General features: G+C 38.6%; 1 long non-coding RNA gene across 1 annotated transcript in view; it reads right to left on the bottom strand.

The window, feature by feature from the left end:
* Positions 1–8,241: 8,241 nt before the first annotated feature.
* The window catches only part of LOC107000947 (uncharacterized), a 40,793-nt gene continuing 29,902 nt past the window's right edge, over positions 8,242–19,132 (bottom strand). The window contains exons 2-4 of the long non-coding RNA XR_013400681.1: positions 16,997–17,729; positions 9,184–9,373; positions 8,242–8,831 (exon numbers count right to left, since the gene is read on the bottom strand). This is a non-coding gene — a long non-coding RNA (uncharacterized LOC107000947). The remainder of the gene's footprint in view (positions 8,832–9,183; positions 9,374–16,996; positions 17,730–19,132) is intronic.

Raw genomic sequence — 19,132 nt, 5'->3', positions numbered from 1 at the left:
TATAAATTTGCTTATAATTTTCTGTACATCAGTGGTATCTCTCCTGATAGGGATAATTCCCCAAATTTCAAAGATATCATTTTTAAAAGGAAAATATTTGTTTGAACTCAGACTAGGATCTCAAAGACAAGATGTTTCTGTATGAAATAAGAAAGCGATTTGGAAAATTTCCTATCAAGCGTGATTCCATGACTTTTTCTATTTAAGATCTATAGGAGGACTTGTCATTTATCTGAATTAGGAAACTGATTGCTTGAATGTAGAAAAAAAATGTCACTTGTTAAAATTCATGTTTCATATAAAAAATTTATATTTTTTTCTTGTAGGGGTTAGAGCTCTATGATTATACTGGGGTAGACATTATATTGTAAACAGTATTAGTCAATTTAGTTGAACCAATTTATTATGAAGTCAATGACTCTTTCCTTCCTGTTGGAGAAACAAAAACTTCTTGAAGTTCTATACTAAGAACAAGCTTTTCTATGTCCTGTCTGAATTGTAGAGATTTATATGAAACAGTTATTCCCAGCAGATACAAGTAAAGTATATGGTTTACAAACCTGGAGGCAAGTTTTAAAATACATGGTCCTGGCCATATATTTAAATTTTACCCTAATTTTATCCAATTGGTTTAAAACGACTGATTATCCTAGTTGACTGGAAAGAGAGCTCTTTTATTTTATTTTACTATTTAGGACCCAAAGCCTTGCTCTGTCACCTAGGCTGGAGTGAAGTGGTGCAATCTTGGCTCACTGCAACCTCCGCCTCCTGGGTTCAAGGGAGCCTCATGCCTCCACCTCTTGAGTAGCTGGGACTACAGGTGCATGCCACCATGCCGGGCTAATTTTTTGTATTTTTAGTTTCACCGTGTTGACCAGGCTGGTTTCAAACTCCTAATCTCAAGTGATCTGCCCACCTAGGGCTCCCAAAGTGTTAGGACTACAGGCATGAACCACCGCACCTGGCTGAGAGCTGCTTCTTTTAAAATGACTAATAAGGCATGAATAGACAGATTGTCCCAAAATTTAAACCAGGCAGCAAGTCGTAATAAAATGCAAGTTTTCACTTCAACTAGAAACAAATGGTAGGGAAGCAAAAGTGGTGAGCTTCTAGAGGTTGTTCCAAGGTCTACAGGAAAGGAAGCTGCTTCGGGAAGCAAAAGAAGAAAATATCTAGTTTCTTTTTCACCAAATTTTAAGATTACATGGAAGATACAATAACAAGTTCAACCCACTCAAAAGCACATCCACATTTATCTATTTAATATCTACTATGTACATGCACTATCTGAAATCAAAGCAAAATAAAACAACTAGTTGTAAGACCCATAAACTGCTTAACAGTAGGCAGTGCCCTTTTATCCTCAACCTATAGTTGAAAAAATTGATGCCTTTTCCGCCAGGAGATAATAGGGCTAGGTGTTCCAGTGTTAGAGAAACGATGGAAGTCAGAAATTTCACGTCCCCCTGCCTTTCTTCTGCCATCTCTAGCTTATGGGACTGTAAGGTTTTCCCCAGAAGTTCCCATTGCTCTAACCAATTGATGACGGAGGTTAACAGTGGAATAAAGACACTATTCATATATTTCCCCATTTTGTGAGATTGACAATCTTATTAAATAGAGATTTTTCAGATATCTAGGTAAATATTTGTGTTACTGAATTGACTTTGGGTAACTCTACAATACAAGACTTACTTATGTTACAGAGTACGCAAATATATTTAATGTTAACTATATTAAAACTTATTTTCTTAGCTTTAATTGTATGAAAAAGGATTTAGAAATAAATTCCCCCTCCCCAAATTGTACATAAGTATAATAAAAATCAGCAAAGAAGTTAAATTAAAAATGTGTCTATAAAGAAAGAAACCACATTTTTTGGCCAACTTATCGCTTCTTATAGTGTACAGGGAACAACGTTTACTTTTATCATCATGAACACTGACAAAATATCCCTCTGAGTTCTGGGATGTAAGGGACTCTCTTGAAGACTGTTAAAAACAAGTCCAGGCAAAAACCTGTTCCAATACACAGTGGCCCACAAGGTCACTGACTGTTTTTTAGAACACTTTGGCAAAAGGAATTAAAAAAAATGCCTGCTGAATAACAAAAACAAAATGAAACAAAATAAACCATGGGTTATAGTTTGATAGCTAGTTTTGTCACATTCAAAAAAGTAAATGAATTCAATGATACATAAAATTACAATCATTTACTTGTTTTATAATTTAGAGTGTCAAAAGTGGTCAACATTCATGAAATTTATTGTTCAATGTGTCTAATTCTTGGAATCTAGATTTGTAGGTGCCCCTCCCCAAAAATTTCACGAACTAACATATATGGGTTGGAATCAAAATGGATTCACACATTTCATTCTTCCCATTTATAAATATCTCTATGGCATATATTATCTTTTGTATGTATTAAATATTACATAAAAATTATTTAAGAATAAATTACATTCCATTTCCATAGGGAAATGTGGATACTTCATGCTCTTGAGAATCCAAACCAAGTATTAGAGTAAAATGAAAAGAAATAGAATTTGGTATCTTTAAAATTATATATAAACCTTATTTAAGGTCACAACATTATAAGGATCCCTTCATACATGATAGTTTATTTTGATTGAGAAAATATACAATACACAACTACTAGAAATGTATACTTCATTAATCACAGTGACATATACGAACATTTAAAAATATTTCATACAATATTACGAATACAATTATATTTAAATTTTAAATTACATTTAAATCAGTGGACATCTGAACCCCTAGAATCACTGTTGTCAGTCTGAGGCCAAAGGTTGTGGATTGCAAATTTGAAAGCTTTGTTTCTGCTGCTGCAAGTGAGAAACTATAGTTGTTGGAGAAGATATTTCCTACCATTGCTTAGCACTTTATGGTTCCAAGACGCTAAGTGAATGAATTTGGCCATGTACAGTGTTACTGTGGATTGAAGATGCATCAATACAAGTGCACATTCAAAAGAATAATAAAATCACAAAGAATATTTCTTTATTCCCCTCTTACTTCTATGCAGCATGTAAGAGTAAACCATTATCTCCTTTTTGACATTACTTCCTCTCCAGGCTTATAAAATACCATTTTAACTTGGTTTCCCTGCCACTTCACTTCTCTGAATCTCCTATCCATATTTCTCCCTACCTTGCTTTTTAATATTGGGGTTCCCAGGGCTAATCATGGGCCTTTCTTCTCATCTGTCTCTGCCATCACTCTGTATGTAATAACATAAAATCCATTGGATTTTTTGGAAGAAAACTGAAGCACGATTAAGCATAAACCTTTATTCAGAAGGCCAAGATGTGTTTGGGAGGAAGAGAAGAATTCTTATAATCTTTAGCAAAGAAGGCATCTGAAGTTCAACTAAGTTTCAGGAACAGTTGGTAAAATTGGTTCTCACACGAGAGGGATGGTTCTTGTAGTTTAATAGCCACTGGTTTGGTAATTTGAGCTTATTGAGAGGGTGGAAGGGACAGTTAGTGGGTAAGTTCAAATTCAAGAGTGGGTAGGAAAAAAGAGCTGCAGGTTCCAAGGGGATGCAATGGACACAGTAGAAAAATGGTAATCCTTCTAGGTGTCTTTCAATTTAATTGTCATATTCCTACCAAGTACCAATATTTATTGCTTACATTATACTTATTTTCAGCTATTTGTGTTTATAATCACTTAATATGTGAGTAGACTATTTAGGTAGAAACTAATCTCTTACTGGGTTTTGCTCTGTAATATACTGTAATTAAATAATTTTATCCCAAACACATTTTAAAATCACCTTGAAAGAAACAAGTTTTGTTCTAAAACAATATTCTTGTAAAATTGATATGCACCTTATATATGCCCAAAGCACTGGAAAATTATGACAGTTAATAGTCACCTGGTAAAAATAAATTATGAAAAGTAGTGTGTGTGTAGAAGTCAGATTGTAAGGACTCAAGTAAACTGTGTTTAGTGAGGAAGTGCAGTAAGTATAGACATTTATGTCTGGCTGAGAAGAGAAAAAGATTAACTTAAGGAGTCAAATGGAAGTGTTTCTTAGAATAAAGGGGTATAGTCCTGTAATTAGGCAAAGGAAAGAGGTTGAAGGGTAGAATAGTTGATGGAGTGGTGTCTCAGCAGATATTGGAAGTGATGAGAGCAGGAACAGACTGATGGAACCCATGTCAGGTGAGCTTCATCTTAGAAAGGCTGTTAGTAGAATCATTTTTTTTAAAATTAATTTATTATTATTATACTTTAAGTTGTAGGGTACATGTGCATAACGTGCAGGTTTGTTACATATGTATACTTGTGCCATGTTGGTGTGCTGTACCCATCAACTCGTCATTTACATCAGGTATAACTCCCAATGCAATCCCTCCCCCCTCCCCCCTGCCCCCTCCCCATGATAGGCCCAGGTGTGTGATGTTCCCCTTCCTGAGTCCAAGTGATCTCATTGTTCAGTTCCCACCTATGAGTGAGAACATGCGGTGTTTGGTTTTCTGTTCTTGTGATAGTTTGCTAAGAATGATGGTTTCCAGCTGCATCCATGTCCCTACAAAGGACACAAACTCATCCTTTTTGATGGCTGCATAGTATTCCATGGTGTATATGTGCCACATTTTCTTAATCCAATCTGTCACTGATGGACATTTGGGTTGATTCCAAGTCTTTGCTATTGTGAATAGTGCTGCAATAAACATACGTGTGCATGTGTCTTTATAGCAGTGTAATTTATAATCCTTTGGGTATATATCCAGTAATGGGATGGCTGGGTCATATGGTACATCTGGTAATTTATAGATTCAATGCCATCCCCATCAAGCTACCAATGAGTTTCTTCACAGAATTGGAGAAAACTGCTTTAAAGTTCATATGGAACCAAAAAAGAGCCCGCATCTCCAGGACAATCCTAAGTCAAAAGAACAATGCTGGAGGCATCACGCTACCTGACTTCAAACTATACTACAAGGCTACAGTAACCAAAACAGCATGGTACTGGTACCAAAACAGAGATATAGACCAATGGACCAGAACAGAGTCCTCAGAAATAATACCACACATCTACAGCCATCTGATCTTTGACAAACCTGACAAAAACAAGAAATGGGGAAAGGATTCCCTATTTAATACATGGTGCTGGGAAAATTGGCTAGCCATAAGTAGAAAGCTGAAACTGGATCCTTTCCTTACTCCTTATACGAAAATTAATTCAAGATGGATTAGAGACTTAAATGTTAGACTTAATACCATAAAAATCCTAGAGGAAAACCTAGGTAGTACCATTCAGGACATAGGCATGGGCAAAGACTTCATGTCTAAAACACCAAAAGCAATGGCAGCAAAAGCCAAAATTGACAAATGGGATCTCATTAAACTAAAGAGCTTCTGCACAGCAAAAGAAACTACCATCAGAGTGAACAGGCAACCTACAGAATGGGAGAAAATTTTTGCAGTCTACTCATCTGACAAAGGGCTACTATCCAGAACCTACAAAGAACTCAAACAAATTTACAAGAAAAAAACAAACAACCCCATCAAAAAGTGGGCAAAGGATATGAACAGACATTTCTCAAAAGAAGACATTCATACAGCCAACAGACACATGAAAAAATGCTCATCATCACTGGCCATCAGAGAAATGCAAATGAAAACCACAATGAGATACCATCTCACACCAGTTAGAATGGCAATCATTAAAAAGTCAGGAAACAACAGGTGCTGGAGAGGATGTGGAGAAATAGGAACACTTTTACACTGTTGGTGGGATTGTAAACTAGTTCAACCATTATGGAAAACAGTATGGCGATTCCTCAAGGATCTAGAAGTAGAATCATTTTCTAAGAGTGAGAGAGGTAGGGGAGGGCAGTGAACCCTTGGGAAACTGAGTAGAATGGGGATAAGCAACAGATGTCCTTTTGAAGGTCCTCTTGAGAGTCACTAGTTCAAGCTGCATGTTGACTGCTAGCTCCTCTTAAATAAGGACCTGATTGAAGTAAACAGCAGGAACCTTTGTATGGTCCAGGAAAATAGCGTGCTAAGCAAATTAACAATCTAAGGGTGAAAATTTTGAACTCATACTATAATAAACATGGCAATAGACAATGATTACGTTCGTTTTGGCTGATTCTGTGGTTTGAAACACCTATGCAGGATCCTCACGATTCTAGGAAATATATATCCACTTTTCTCTATTTCTGTAAGCAGTGTATGTATTTCAAGATAGAGACTAAATTTCTTCAATGTTTGATAGCTCCCACCATGGCACATTAATCTCCCACCAATGAACACATACACTGACTTTTTATTATGTTTTAGCTTTTAATGAGTTTAAAGTTATCACCTGGTGACTCAAAACTTAACATATGCATATCTACTTTCCACAACATATTGAGTAATATTCTAATAGCCGACCCAGGGATAATCTTTATGAATGTTACAGGTACTATAACTATCTTACTAAAGTTATGCATAACAGCATATTCACTTATAGATATACAATCAATAGAATGCAGAAACATGATTCAGCATAACAATCACAGTTAATTCTGAAAGGAGATCACATAAGAAATATCAGCACACTTTTCAGAAGGAACGATTATGACAAAAGACCAAGGCACAAATATGGTGAGGACAACTTAGGGGAGGGGGTGAAAGTGGGTGCAAATTAAACTTTGGACCTCCTGTAATGTTCTGAGACATGGAGATTTTCTTTAAACTTCTGGATGTGAAGGGAGAATAGTAGACATCCTTTAAGGTATCAGCCTAGCTCATTAGTACCCTTTAATTTATTAATAACTCTATGCAAACACAAACAAGAAGCTCCTAGAAACTCATGTTTATACCACATAACTTTAGCCCTATGTTCAACTTTATTGAACTCCTCATTGTACACTTGACCCAAGCTTCCCTCTCCTGGGTTTTTCTCCTCTGAGAGTCTGGAATTTAAAAATAAGAAATGCTCATTTAAGGTAAGCTAATTTTATTTGTAATTAATTTATTTTGAGATGGAATCTCACTCTATAGCCCAGGCTGGAGTACAGTGTCAGGATTTCGGCTCACTGCAACCTCCCCCACCAAGGTTCTAGGGATTCTCATGTCTCAGCCTCCTGAGTACATGGGATTACAAGTGCCTGCCACCATACCTGGCTAATTTTTTTTTTTTTTTTTTTTTTAGTAGAGACGGGGTTTCGCCATGTTGGCCAGGCTGGTCTCGAACTCCTGACCTCAAGTGATCCACCTGCCTTAGCCTCCCAAAGTGCTGGGATTACAGAAGTGAGCCACCACGCCTGGCCAAGTAAGCTAATTAAAAAAAAAAAAAATCCTTGATATGCATTTCAGATAAGTCTCTCCATAGTCATAGATACAGGAATAAGAAAGGATTCAGTATGTGTTGTATGTGGTAAAACAGACAAAATGCACTATATTGTTTGCCTAAAAGGTAAGATTAATGCAATCCTAGCAAACATATGGCTGCTCTATGAGAAGTTTCCACTTCAGACCACTGAAAAATTCAGACTTGGCATTCTTACTGTGCTGCATATGCTTGTGCACACACACAACTGTTCTGAGTACAAATCATTTCACATAGGCATTTCGGAATGGATCACTGGAATGTTTTTGAGGAATGGATCCAATTTCTTGATGAGATGATCACCATTTATTGCTTTCACTGAATGCTAAATTGTAGAGACACAGGCTCAGCAGGATTAAACACCAAAATAGGCTTCAAATGAAATTCTTGACATCTCTCTCCTTGGAGGCCATTAGGAGGACTGACAAGTATTTAACTTTTAGAAGAAGTGTTCAAAGCTGATGAATAACCAGGGAAGTGGATGAAGCAGAATTGAGATAACGTAAAAAGTTTCAACATAATTTTTCCACAGTTCTTTAAAGTTTATGGTGAATAACTTTCATCTGTTAAGCTCAATAGTATTAATAGTAATAGTATTAATAGTAAATAATAGTATTAATTAATAGTAAAAAATACTGAAATAAATCCTAGGCAACAGCAAGACCCCCATCTCTACAAAAAATAAAAAACGTTAGCCAAACACGGTGGCACACACCAGTAGTCCCAGCTTAAGCAGTAGGATCCCTTGGGCTCAGTAGTTTGAGGTTGCAGTGGGCTATGTATGATTTCACCACTGCACCCAAGCCTGAGTGAAAGAGGGAGATCTTGTCTCTAAAACATTAAGTGATAATAATATGGAAAAGTTTTAAACCAAAATGAGAATTTGGCTTTTTCCACTATGACTTTTTTATTGTAATAATAATAAATAAAAACAAATAGCATTTATTGAGACCTTAATATATACATGCCTGCCAGGCATCATATTGAATCCTTCCATTTTATTTAATTTTGAAAATTTTTTTAATTCTCACTAGATAATAAACAATTACCCTATGATATACACAGATGTGAGAAGTAAGACCAGACCCAGGTTAAATAACTTGCCCGCACCCAACTCCTAAATGACACGGTTGAGATTTGAAGCAGTTTTCTGTCTGACCACAAAGCTCACATTCTCCTAACCACTCTGCAGTATTGCCATTATTCACTGTCTTACCTTCTAACAGTTAGAATTCAGTTTGATAAAAACATATACTATTGTGACCTCTATGTATGCCAAAGTTCTGCAAACTTCTCCAACTTCAATGTAACTTAATGAAGTAGAACAAATCAGTTTATCCATGTCATGTTCTATTCAGAATTCGTGGCATTCACTGTTGTTATCTTAGCTTTGTTTACTCTGTTGTTCTTACTGAAACTGCTTCTCATCTTCAGTTTTCAGCAGTGGTAAGATCAATCTTTCTGAGGCCATGCTAGAAAAAAAAATTGGGAGGTAAGATACAGAAAGATGTATTTAAGGCACGTGATATTTTCCATCCTTTCTCTTCTACCTTCAAAGATAGAATCCAGCATACAGGGATTTTCCCCATCTGAAAAAAAAAAATCTATTCTGACAGTGTATGCAGAAAGAAAATTTTTCTAAAGTACCCATTTTCTTCTTCTAAAATGTTACTTTGAAATGCCAGCCCGTAATTTTTTCAGTGTAAATTACTGTAAAATTCAAAGGGAATTTAGTGGGTTTTTTTGTCTGAACAACATATTCAATGTGCAATTTTAGTTCTTCAGTTTCCCATTATGGGGCTGGGTATTCTGCATATTTCTCACCTTAATTCGACATGGCATGTCTAACAATGTGAACTTCCTTTTTTTTTTTTTTTTTGGAGACACAAGATTTGGTGGTGGGTGACAATGGCTCCAGTGACAGTGTGCAATTAAGAACTTTGTGCATAATTCATGGACATTCCATTTTTACTTTACACATGTGCCACAGAATTCCAATTGAGTGTTCCCTAGCCTCTGGGAGAGAGAGAAGAAATGCTTTAAGAAGTATTTTTAATTCTCAGAGCATTTTATTTAAGATTTCTTAAATCATTAATTGATATAGGTCCTACAAAGTGCCTCCATTTAATCGGTTGCTTTGGTTTACTTTGACACTGATTTGACTTTAGACCTATATTCCATTCCTCTTTCTTGGTGTCCATAATAAAGCTCTCATGCATTTGCCCTACTCAGGGGCAGGTCATTTGTCAATATCATTTCATGCAGCTTAGTATTAAAGATGTCTTTGACTCACAGGATGATGCTATTTATTTACAGGAGAAAAAAGACTCAGATAACAATAATCCATTGGCAAACATAATGGAAAACAAAAAAAAAATTGATTATAGAAATTATTGAATTTTTCTCACCCCTCACCCAAATAATTCAATAAATAAGAAAAAAGCAAGCAATTTATTTCAAAGTGAGCAGATGGAGATTGGAAAAGTGAACGGATAGGTACAAACACCTGATGCCCTGGAGGAAGAGAAGAGACCTACCAATTAATGAAAAGAAAATCTGGTCCAGGGAATGGAAAGAGAACACGTGCTCAGTTTAGACAAAGACTGAAGCAAAAGGGAAGCAACATACAGGAAACCCCCAAACAGGAGAAAGCCCCAGCCAGGTAGATAAAGTTGGTATTTTTTTGTGTGTGCCAGTGAGGGGAGAAGACAAGACTGTAAGAGACAGTGGCTAGCCAGGGATAGGTGATGCTCAGGAAAGGCCTTGTTAGGATGGTGTGACCCGTATGCAGTAAACTGGACCAGAGCTACTACTTCCATGAAGGGGGAGAGAGTACTAGGCTTATGGCAGCAGCAAGGAGCAGACTGTTCCCAGTCATGGCATGAAGTTTGCCAGTCTGTTGAGGCTCCTTTTCAGTGTCTTCTCTTTTCTCGAGGAAGAGAGTCTTCTCTATGAGGTAGTGTCATCTTGAGCCTAAGGGTAGTTGTAGTGATAATGATAGCACCTATATATTTCAGATACTATGTGGATTCCCTGGTTCACACACGAGCTGAGAAAGACTAGGGAACATCACTTTAGCCAGTTGAGAACCAGAGATCCTAAAGGACAGGCAGAAAGTAGATGGAAGTTGTTATAGAACTCAAGTCACCTTTGTCCCCTAACACACATTTTGTAAACAATAGAAGACATTCTGATTCCCGAATTCTTGTTATTTCCCTTAAATCTTGCATATTTTCCCAGTGGGCCACATTGTTATTGTCCCACTGGGGGTCTTGGGCAGGGAACTTTTGGTCCGTGGTAGGAACACTTTGACCAGGAAGATGTTCACATTCCCAGACTACCATAGCAGCCCTACCGATCATACTTCTTTTCTCCCCCAAAAAGAGGATGCCTAGGATGGACATTAATTCGACCCAAGTGTATAGCTGAGGTCCTAAAAATTGATCAATTTGATTTTGCCACTCCATAAGGGTCATCTAACTAAGGGTCATCTAACTAAGGGTCATCTAACAGTGGTTTCAGATTTTTTAAACTTCAAACTTCTGAACTGGTGAGGGGAGCATTTATGAAGCCAGTGGCTCCTCCTCCCTGTGGCACCTCTCTTAAGGGGAATGAAAGTTGAAGTTGATTCTTGGGTGGCCGGGGCAAGGGAAGTTTTGAATATCCTTTTTATATTGCTCGGTCTCACATTACAGTCCTCTTAGGGAGGGGTAAAGGACAGCCTCATGAGATAATTCCCAAGAGTCGGGGTTGTAAGGAGGAGGGACAATGTGAGCAGTGGAAGGATCTGGAATGGGATTTATGGCAGCAGCATCTTCCTGGGGGGAAGGGTTGTGGGGTACTGAGCAGAGGAATATGGTCTATGGGATCCCATGCATTAGGGTCTTTAGGTATGGGGACTAGCTTGTCTCACTTTCCCTTTTGAGGTGTTAAACTGAAATTTTCCCTTGTTTTTAAGGGATAAAGGAGGACAAGTCCCTGTTTCCAACAAAGCACATTGTCCAGTTCTTCTTGATAAACCGAATTTTATTATTTAAATATTGAACTAAAAGCTGACACATTACATCCTCATTTGACCCAAAGTTTGGCCAGAAAATAGAGGGTTTGAGGATGGGTCCTTGAGTCCCAATAAAACAGCAACAATTTATCATTTTTTGCTTTTTCTTATGTTTAGTACTTTAAGTTCTAGGGTACATGTACACAACATGCAGGTTTGTTACATATGTATACATGTGCCATGTTGGTGTGCTGCACCCATTAACTCATCATTTACATTAGGTATATCTCCTAATGCTATCCCTCTCCCCGACCCCCTCCACACAATAGGACCCGGTGTGTGATGTTCCCCTTCCCGTGTCCAAGTGTTCTCATTGTTCAATTCCCACCTATGAGTGAGAACATGCAGTGTTTGGTTTTTTGTCCTTGCGATAGTTTACTGAGAATGATGGTTTCCAGCTGCATCCATGTTCCTACAAAGGACACTAACTCATCCTTTTTTTGGCTGCATAGTATTCCATGGTGTATATGTGCCACATTTTCTTAATCCAGTCTGTCACTGATGGACATTTGGGTTGATTCCAAGTCTTTGCTATTGCGAATAGTGTCGCAATAAACATACGTGCGCATGTGTCTTTATAGCAGCATGACTTATAATCCTTTGGGTATATACTCAGTAATGGGATGCCTGGGTCAAATGGTATTTCTAGTTCTAGATCCTTGAGGAATCGCCACACTGTTTTCTACAATGGTTGAACTAGTTTACAATCCCACCAACAGTATAAACGTGTTCCTATTTCTCCATATCCTCTCAAGCACCTGTTGTTTTCTGACTTTTTAATGATTGCCATTCTAACTCATGTGATATGGTATCTCACTGTGGTTTTGATTTGCATTTCTCTGATGGTGAGTGATTATGATCATTTTTTCATGTGTCTGTTGACTGCATAAATGTCTTTTGAGAAGTGTCTGTTCATATCCTTTGCCCACTTTTTGATGGGGTTGTTTGATTTTTTCTTGTAAATTTGTTTAAGTTACTTGTAGATTCTGGATAATAGCCCTTTGTTAGATGGGTAGATTGCAAAAATTTTCTCCCATTCTGTAGGTTGCCTGTTCACTCTGATGGTAGTTTCTTTTGCTGTGCAGAAGCTCTTTAGTTTAATTAGATCCCATTTGTCAATTTTGGCTTTTGTTACCATTGCTTTTGGTGTTTTAGTCATGAAGTCCTTGCCCATGCCTATGTGCAGAATGGTATTGCCTAGGTTTTCTTCTAGGGTTTTTATGGTTTTAGGTCTAACATTTAAGTCTTTAATCCATCTTGAATTAATTTTTGTATAATTTGTAAGGAAGGGATCCAGTTTCAGCTTTCTACTTATGGCTAGCCAGTTTTCCCAGCACCATTTATTAAATAGGGAATCCTTTCCCCATTTCTTGTTTTTGTCAGGTTTGTCAAAGATCAGATGGTTGTAGATGTGTAGTATTATTTCTGAGGGCTCTGTTCTGTTCCATTGGTCTATATCTCTTTTTTGGTACCAGTACCATGCTGTTTTGGTACTGTAGCCTTGTAGTATAGTTTGAAGTCAGGCAGCGTGATGCCTCCAGCTTTGTTCTTTTGGCTTATGATTGTCTTGGCAATGCTGGGTCTTTTTTGGTTCCATATGAACTTTAAAGTAGTTGTTTCCAATTCTGTGAAGAAAGTCATTGGTAGCTTAATGGGGATGGCATTGAATCTATAAATTACCTAGGGCAGTATGGCCATTTTCATGATATTGATTCTTCCTATCCATGAGCATGGTATGCTCTTCCATTTGTTTGTGTCCTCTTTTATTTCACTGAGCAGTGGTTTGTTGTTCTCCTTGAAGAGGTCCTTCACATCCCTTGTAAGTTGGATTCCTAGGTATTCTCCTTGAAGCTATTGTGAATGGGAGTTCATTCATGATTTGGCTCTTTGTTTGTCTGTGACTGGTGTATAAGAATGCTTGTGATTATTGCACATTGATTTTGTATCCTGACACTTTGCTGAAGTTGCTTATCAGCTTAAGGAGGTTTTGGGCTGTGACAATGGGGTTTTCTAAATATACAATCATGTCATCTGCAAACAGGGACAATTGACTTCCTCTTTTCCTAACTAAATACCCTTTATATCTTTTCCTGCCTGATTGCCCTGATCAGAAGTTCCAACACTATGTTGAATAGGAGTGGTGAGAGAGGGCATCCCTGTCTTGTGCCAGTTTTCAAAGGGAATGCTTCCAGTTTTTGCCCATTCAGTATGATACTGATTGTGGGTTTGTCATAAATAGCTCTTATTATTTTTGAGATATGTCCCATCAATACTGAATTTATTGAGAGTTGTTAGCATGAAGGGCTGTTGAATTTTGTCAAAGGCCTTTTCTGCATCTATTGAGATAATCATGTGGTTTTTGTCTTTGGTTCTGTTTATATGCTGGATTATGTTTATTGAATTGCATATGCTGAACCAGTCTTACCTCCCAGGGATGAAGCCCACTTGATCATGGTGGATAAGCTTTTTGATGTGCTGCTGGATTCAGTTTGCCAGTATTTTTTTGAGGATTTTTGCATCGATGTTCATCAGGGATATTGGTCTAAAATTTTTTTGTTATGTCTCTGCCAGGCTTTGGTATCAGGATGATGTTGGCCTCATAAAATGAGTTAGGGAGGATTCCCTCTTTTTCTATTGAGTAGAATAGTTTCAGAAGGAATGATACCAGCTCCTCCTTTTACCTCTGGTAGAATTTGGCTGTGAATTCGTCTGGTCCTGGACTTTTTTTTAGTTGGTAGGCTATTAATTATTGCCTCAATATCAGAGCCTGCTATTCATCTATTCAGGGATTCAACTTCTTCCTGGTTTCGTCTTGGGAGAGTATAAGTGTCCAGGAAATTATCCATTTCTTCTAGGTTTTCTAGTTTGTTTGTGTAGAGGTGTTTATTCTCTGATGGTAGTTTGTATATCTGTTGGGTCGGTGGTGATATCCCCTTTATCATTTTTTATTGCATCTATTTGATTCTTCAAATATGTGGTACTGAGAAGAATGTATATTCTGTTGCTTTGGGGTGGAGAGTTCTGTAGATGTCTATTAGGTCTGCTTGGTGCAGAGTTGAGTTCAAGTCCTGGATATCCTTGTTAACTTTCTGTCTCGTTGATCTGTCTAATGTTGACAGTGGGGTGTTGAAGTCTCCCATTATTATCATATGGGAGTCTAAGTCTCTTTGTAAGTCTCTAAGGACATGCTTTATGAATCTGGGTGCTCCTGTATTGGGTGCATATATATTTAGGATAGTTAGCTCTTTCTGATGAATTGATTCCTTTACCATTATGTAATGGCCTTCTTTGTCTCTTTTGATCTTTGATGGTTTGAAGTCTGTTTTATCAGAGACTAGGAATGCAACCCCTCCTTTTTTTGTTTTCTATTTGCTTGGTAGATCTTCCTCCATCCCTTTATTTTGAGCCTATGTGTGTCTCTGCCTGTGAGATGGGTCTCCTGAATACAGCAAACTGATAGGTCTTGACTCTATCCAATTTGCCAGTCTGTGTCTTTTAATTGGACCATTTAGTCCATTTACATTTAAGGTTAATATTGTTATGTGTGAACTTGATCCTGTCATTATGATATTAGCTGTTTATTTTGCACGTTAGTTGATGCAGTTTCTTCCTAGCATCAGTGGTCTTTACATTTTGGCATGCTTTTGTAATGGCTGGTACCTGTTGTTCCTTTCCATGTTTAGTGCTTCCTTCAGGATCTCTTGTAGGGCAGGCCCGGGTGTTGACAAAATCTCTAAGCATTTGCTTGTCTGTAAAGGATTTTATTTGTCTTTCACTTATGAAACTTAGTTTGGCTGGATATGAAATTCTGGGTTGAAAATTCTTTTCTTTAAGAATGTTGAATATTGGCCCCCACTCTCTTCTGGCTTGTAGAGTTTCTGCCAAGAGATCTGCTGTTAGTCTGATGGGCTTCCCTTTGTGGGTAACCCAACCTTTCTCTCTGGCTATCCTTAACAGTTTTTCCTTCATTTCAACTTTGGTGAATTTGACAATTGTGTAACTTGGAGTTGCTCTTCTCGAGGAGTGTCTCTGGCGTTCTCTGTGTTTCCTGAATTTGAATGTTGGCCTGCCTTACTAGGTTGGGGAAGTTCTCCTGGATGATATCCTGCAGAGTGTTTTCCAACTTGGTTCCTTTTTCCCCATCACTTTCAGGCACCCCAATCAGACGTAGATTTGGTCTTTTCACATAATCCCATATTTCTTGGAGGCTTTGTTCATGTCTTTTTACTCTTTTTTCTCTACACTTCTCTTCTTACTTCATTTCATTCATTTGATGTTCAATCATTGATAATCTTTCTTCCAGTTGATCTAGTCGGTTACTGAAGCTTGTGCATTTGTCACGTAGTTCTCATGTCATGGTTTTCATCTCTATCAGTTCTTTTAAGGTCTTCTCTGCATTGATTATTCTAGTTATCCATTCATCCATTCTTTTTTCAAGGTTTTTAGTTTCTTTGCGCTGGGTACGTAGTTCCTCCTTTAGCTCTGAGAAGTTAGATGGACTGAAAAGCCTTCTTCTCTCAACTCGTCAGTCATTCTCCATCCAACTTTGTTCCGTTGCTGCTGATGAGCTGTGTTCCTTTGGAGGGGGAGATGTGCTCTGATTTTTTGAATTTCCAGCTTTTCTGCATTGCTTTTTTCCCCATCTTTGTGGTTTTATCTGCCTTTGGTCTTTGATGATGGTGATGTACTAATGGGGTTTTGTTGTGGGTGTCCTCTCTGTTTGTTAGTTTTCCTTCTAACAGTCAGGACCCTCAGCTGTAGGTCTGTTGGAATTTGCTTGAGGTCCACTCCTGACCTTGTTTGCCTGGGTATCAGCAGCAGAGGCTGCAGAAGATAGAATATTGCTGAACAGTGAGTGTTGCTGTCTGATTCTTGCTCTGGAAGCTTCGTCTCAGGGGTGTACCCAGCCATGTGAGGGGTGGGGTGTCGGTATGCCCCTAGTGGGGGATGTCTCCCAGTTAGGCTACTCAGGGGTCAGGGACCCACTTGAGCAGGCAGTCTGTCCATTCTCAGATCTCAATCTCCATGCTGGGGGATCCACTGCTCTTTTCAGAGCTATCAGACAGGGACATTTACCTCTGCCGAAGTTTCTGCTGCTTTTTGTTTAGCTATGCCCTGTCCCCAGAGGTGGAGTCTATAGAGGCAGGCAGGCCTCCTTGAGCTGTGGTGGGCTCCACCCAATTCGAGCTTCCCAGCGGCTTTGTTTACCTACTTAAGCCTCAGCAATGGCGGGCGCCCCTCCCCCAGCCTCACTGCTGCCTTGCAGTTAGATCTCAGACTGCTGTGCTAGCAATGAGGGAGGCTCCTTGGGTGTGGGACCCTCTGGGCCAGGTGTGGGATATAATCTCCTGGTATGTCATTTGCTAAGACCCTTGGTAAAGTGCAGTATTAGGGTGGGAGTTACCCGATTTTCTAGGTGTTGTGTGTCTCACTTTCCTTTGGCTAGGAAAAGGAATTCCCTTCCCCCTTGTGCTTTCCAGGTGAGGCAATGCTTTGCCCTGCTTCAGCTCTTGCTGGTCAGGCTGCACCCTCGGACCAGCACCAACTGTCCGACATGCCCCAGTGAGAGGAACCCAGTACCTCAGTTGAAAATGCAGAAATCACCCGTCCTCTGTGTCACTCACGCTGGGAGCTGGAGGCTGGAGCTCTTCCTATTCGGCCATCTTGGGCACACCCCCCTTTCTGATATTTTAACATGAGACCTAGGGGACTATCAAGAGGAATATGATTGTTGTTAGCTCTATCCTTCTTACTCCCTGCCTTACTTGGGGTATTTCCAATCTTGGGTACTGGTTAAGGTCAATCCCTCATACAAGAGATTTCTTGCCTTCCCTTCTCTAGAGGTTTAACCCCACCTGCTGCAGGTTCCTTGCATTCTTCTTTTGCTTCATCCTCTCTGGTCACTTCCCCAGAGGGAATATTTCAGGCTCCTCTTAGCATTAGCAGGCCAGTATAAACCCCTGACAGGACCCCTGAAGGGCTACACTAAGCCGTATAAGGTGACCATGGAACTGCAGATTGGACTCACTCACTTTGCACAGCAGTAGTGCTTGTTACCATTCACGCACTTTCAACCTCCAAGATACCCCAACCACCAAGGAGATACTTTTTTGCCCCTGCAAAGTTTCTTACCTTGGCCTGTGCACAGAATTACCTGGTTGCCACAGTGTTGATAGGCAAACCTTTTTCTCGCTGCATTGCTGAGAGCCCAGATTTATTCATCACAATGAGTAGGTCTTGATCTTCAGCCCCTGAGGCCAAAGCAGTGAGGCAGTGTGATGTGTCATCTCCCAAGGGGTGACCAGACAAACCCCTAGAATTGTTGGAAGTAAAGCTTGGAGTCACAGAAAGAACGAGCAGTTAAAGGATTTCTTAGCAAGGCAAAATTTACTGCTGCAGAAGAGTGCTGCTCACAAGTCTGGTCATGATGAGAGCACACCGAACAAAGGAGGGAAGGGATTTTTATCCCTAATGCAGCTTGTCCCTCTGTCCTGCCTCCACTGGCTGGAGTTGAACTGCACAATCTAAGCTGAACTCCATTGGCTAACTTGAAAGGTGCAGGAAGGTGGTTACACTGGCGGGAAAGGCATTTTTGGTGGGAAGAGCTGTTGCAACAGTAGGAGTAATTTATACAGTGGGTAGCAGATGTCATCTCTGTAGATAAGAACCAGAGGGAAGGTTGTTTACTGAAACTAAGACAGGCACAAAGGATAAGGAAGTTTGTTTGGCCTTAGAAGTAGGGAACAAAGAACAAGGGTGCTGAACAAGCAAAATCTTTGAAGAGGAACTTCTTTTGTATCTGACATTGTCAATGAAGGAATGGGGGAGTCATGAATGGGAGGCAAGAGGTGGAGGTGAAGGTGGGAAGAGCTAGTAACAAAATTATCCACTACTTTTGGGATTAAATCACTTTTAAATTCTTAGAGTTTTAGAGGATGGCATGGCAGTGATTTGTCTGTGATAGGAGGAGGCTTGAGCACTAAGCTGAAGTTTCCTGAGTGTAAGATGACTTAGAAACCCAATAATTAGTTTTTACTCTGTCAATCTCTAGACCCATCACAGAAACAAATAAATTTAAGTAGCCTGTCAACAGAAATAATAAAATACAGAAGACAACCTAGATTGATGACCTAAGAAAATCATAAATATGTGGATGAATCTAAACAAGTGATAACTGTATAATTTGGGGGCTAAAACCAAAATTGTTCTGGTACAATGAAAAGACTGGGAAACAGTAATATGTAAACTGAAAAAGTTGTTGGGGGTGAAAAAAATTACTAAATTGCTCAGAAGCAGCTTAGGAATATTAATTTACTTTAGACAGTTAAATATGCATGTTAAATATTTATGGCTATTGATTAAAAATCAAGGTATAACTTACAAACCAGTATAACAACACATATATAAATATCTCAAGCATTTCAAATAAGGTACTCTAATATTAAAAAGGAAGAAGAAAAAGCAGTATATATATTGAAAGCTAGGTTTAGTAGTATTAAATGCAAGTATATTGATAAACACAGTAAATATTAAGTAAATTTATCAGTTAAAAATAGGTATTTTCATATTGGGTTAAAAATATTTTCACTATACTCTGTAAGAGACGTTTTAAACAAAGAATCAGAAATATTAAAAATTAAGATCTGTAACAATCAGATATAGCTATATATAGTCTACTATCAAACATAATAGACTTGAAAAAAATTACTGAAGATA

The sequence above is a fragment of the Macaca mulatta genome, chromosome 11 (assembly GCF_049350105.2).
Source record: "Macaca mulatta isolate MMU2019108-1 chromosome 11, T2T-MMU8v2.0, whole genome shotgun sequence".
Classification (NCBI taxonomy): Eukaryota; Metazoa; Chordata; class Mammalia; order Primates; family Cercopithecidae; genus Macaca; species Macaca mulatta.
The sequence above is the reverse complement of the archived record's forward strand: the minus strand, read 5'-3'. Positions and strand labels throughout refer to the sequence as shown.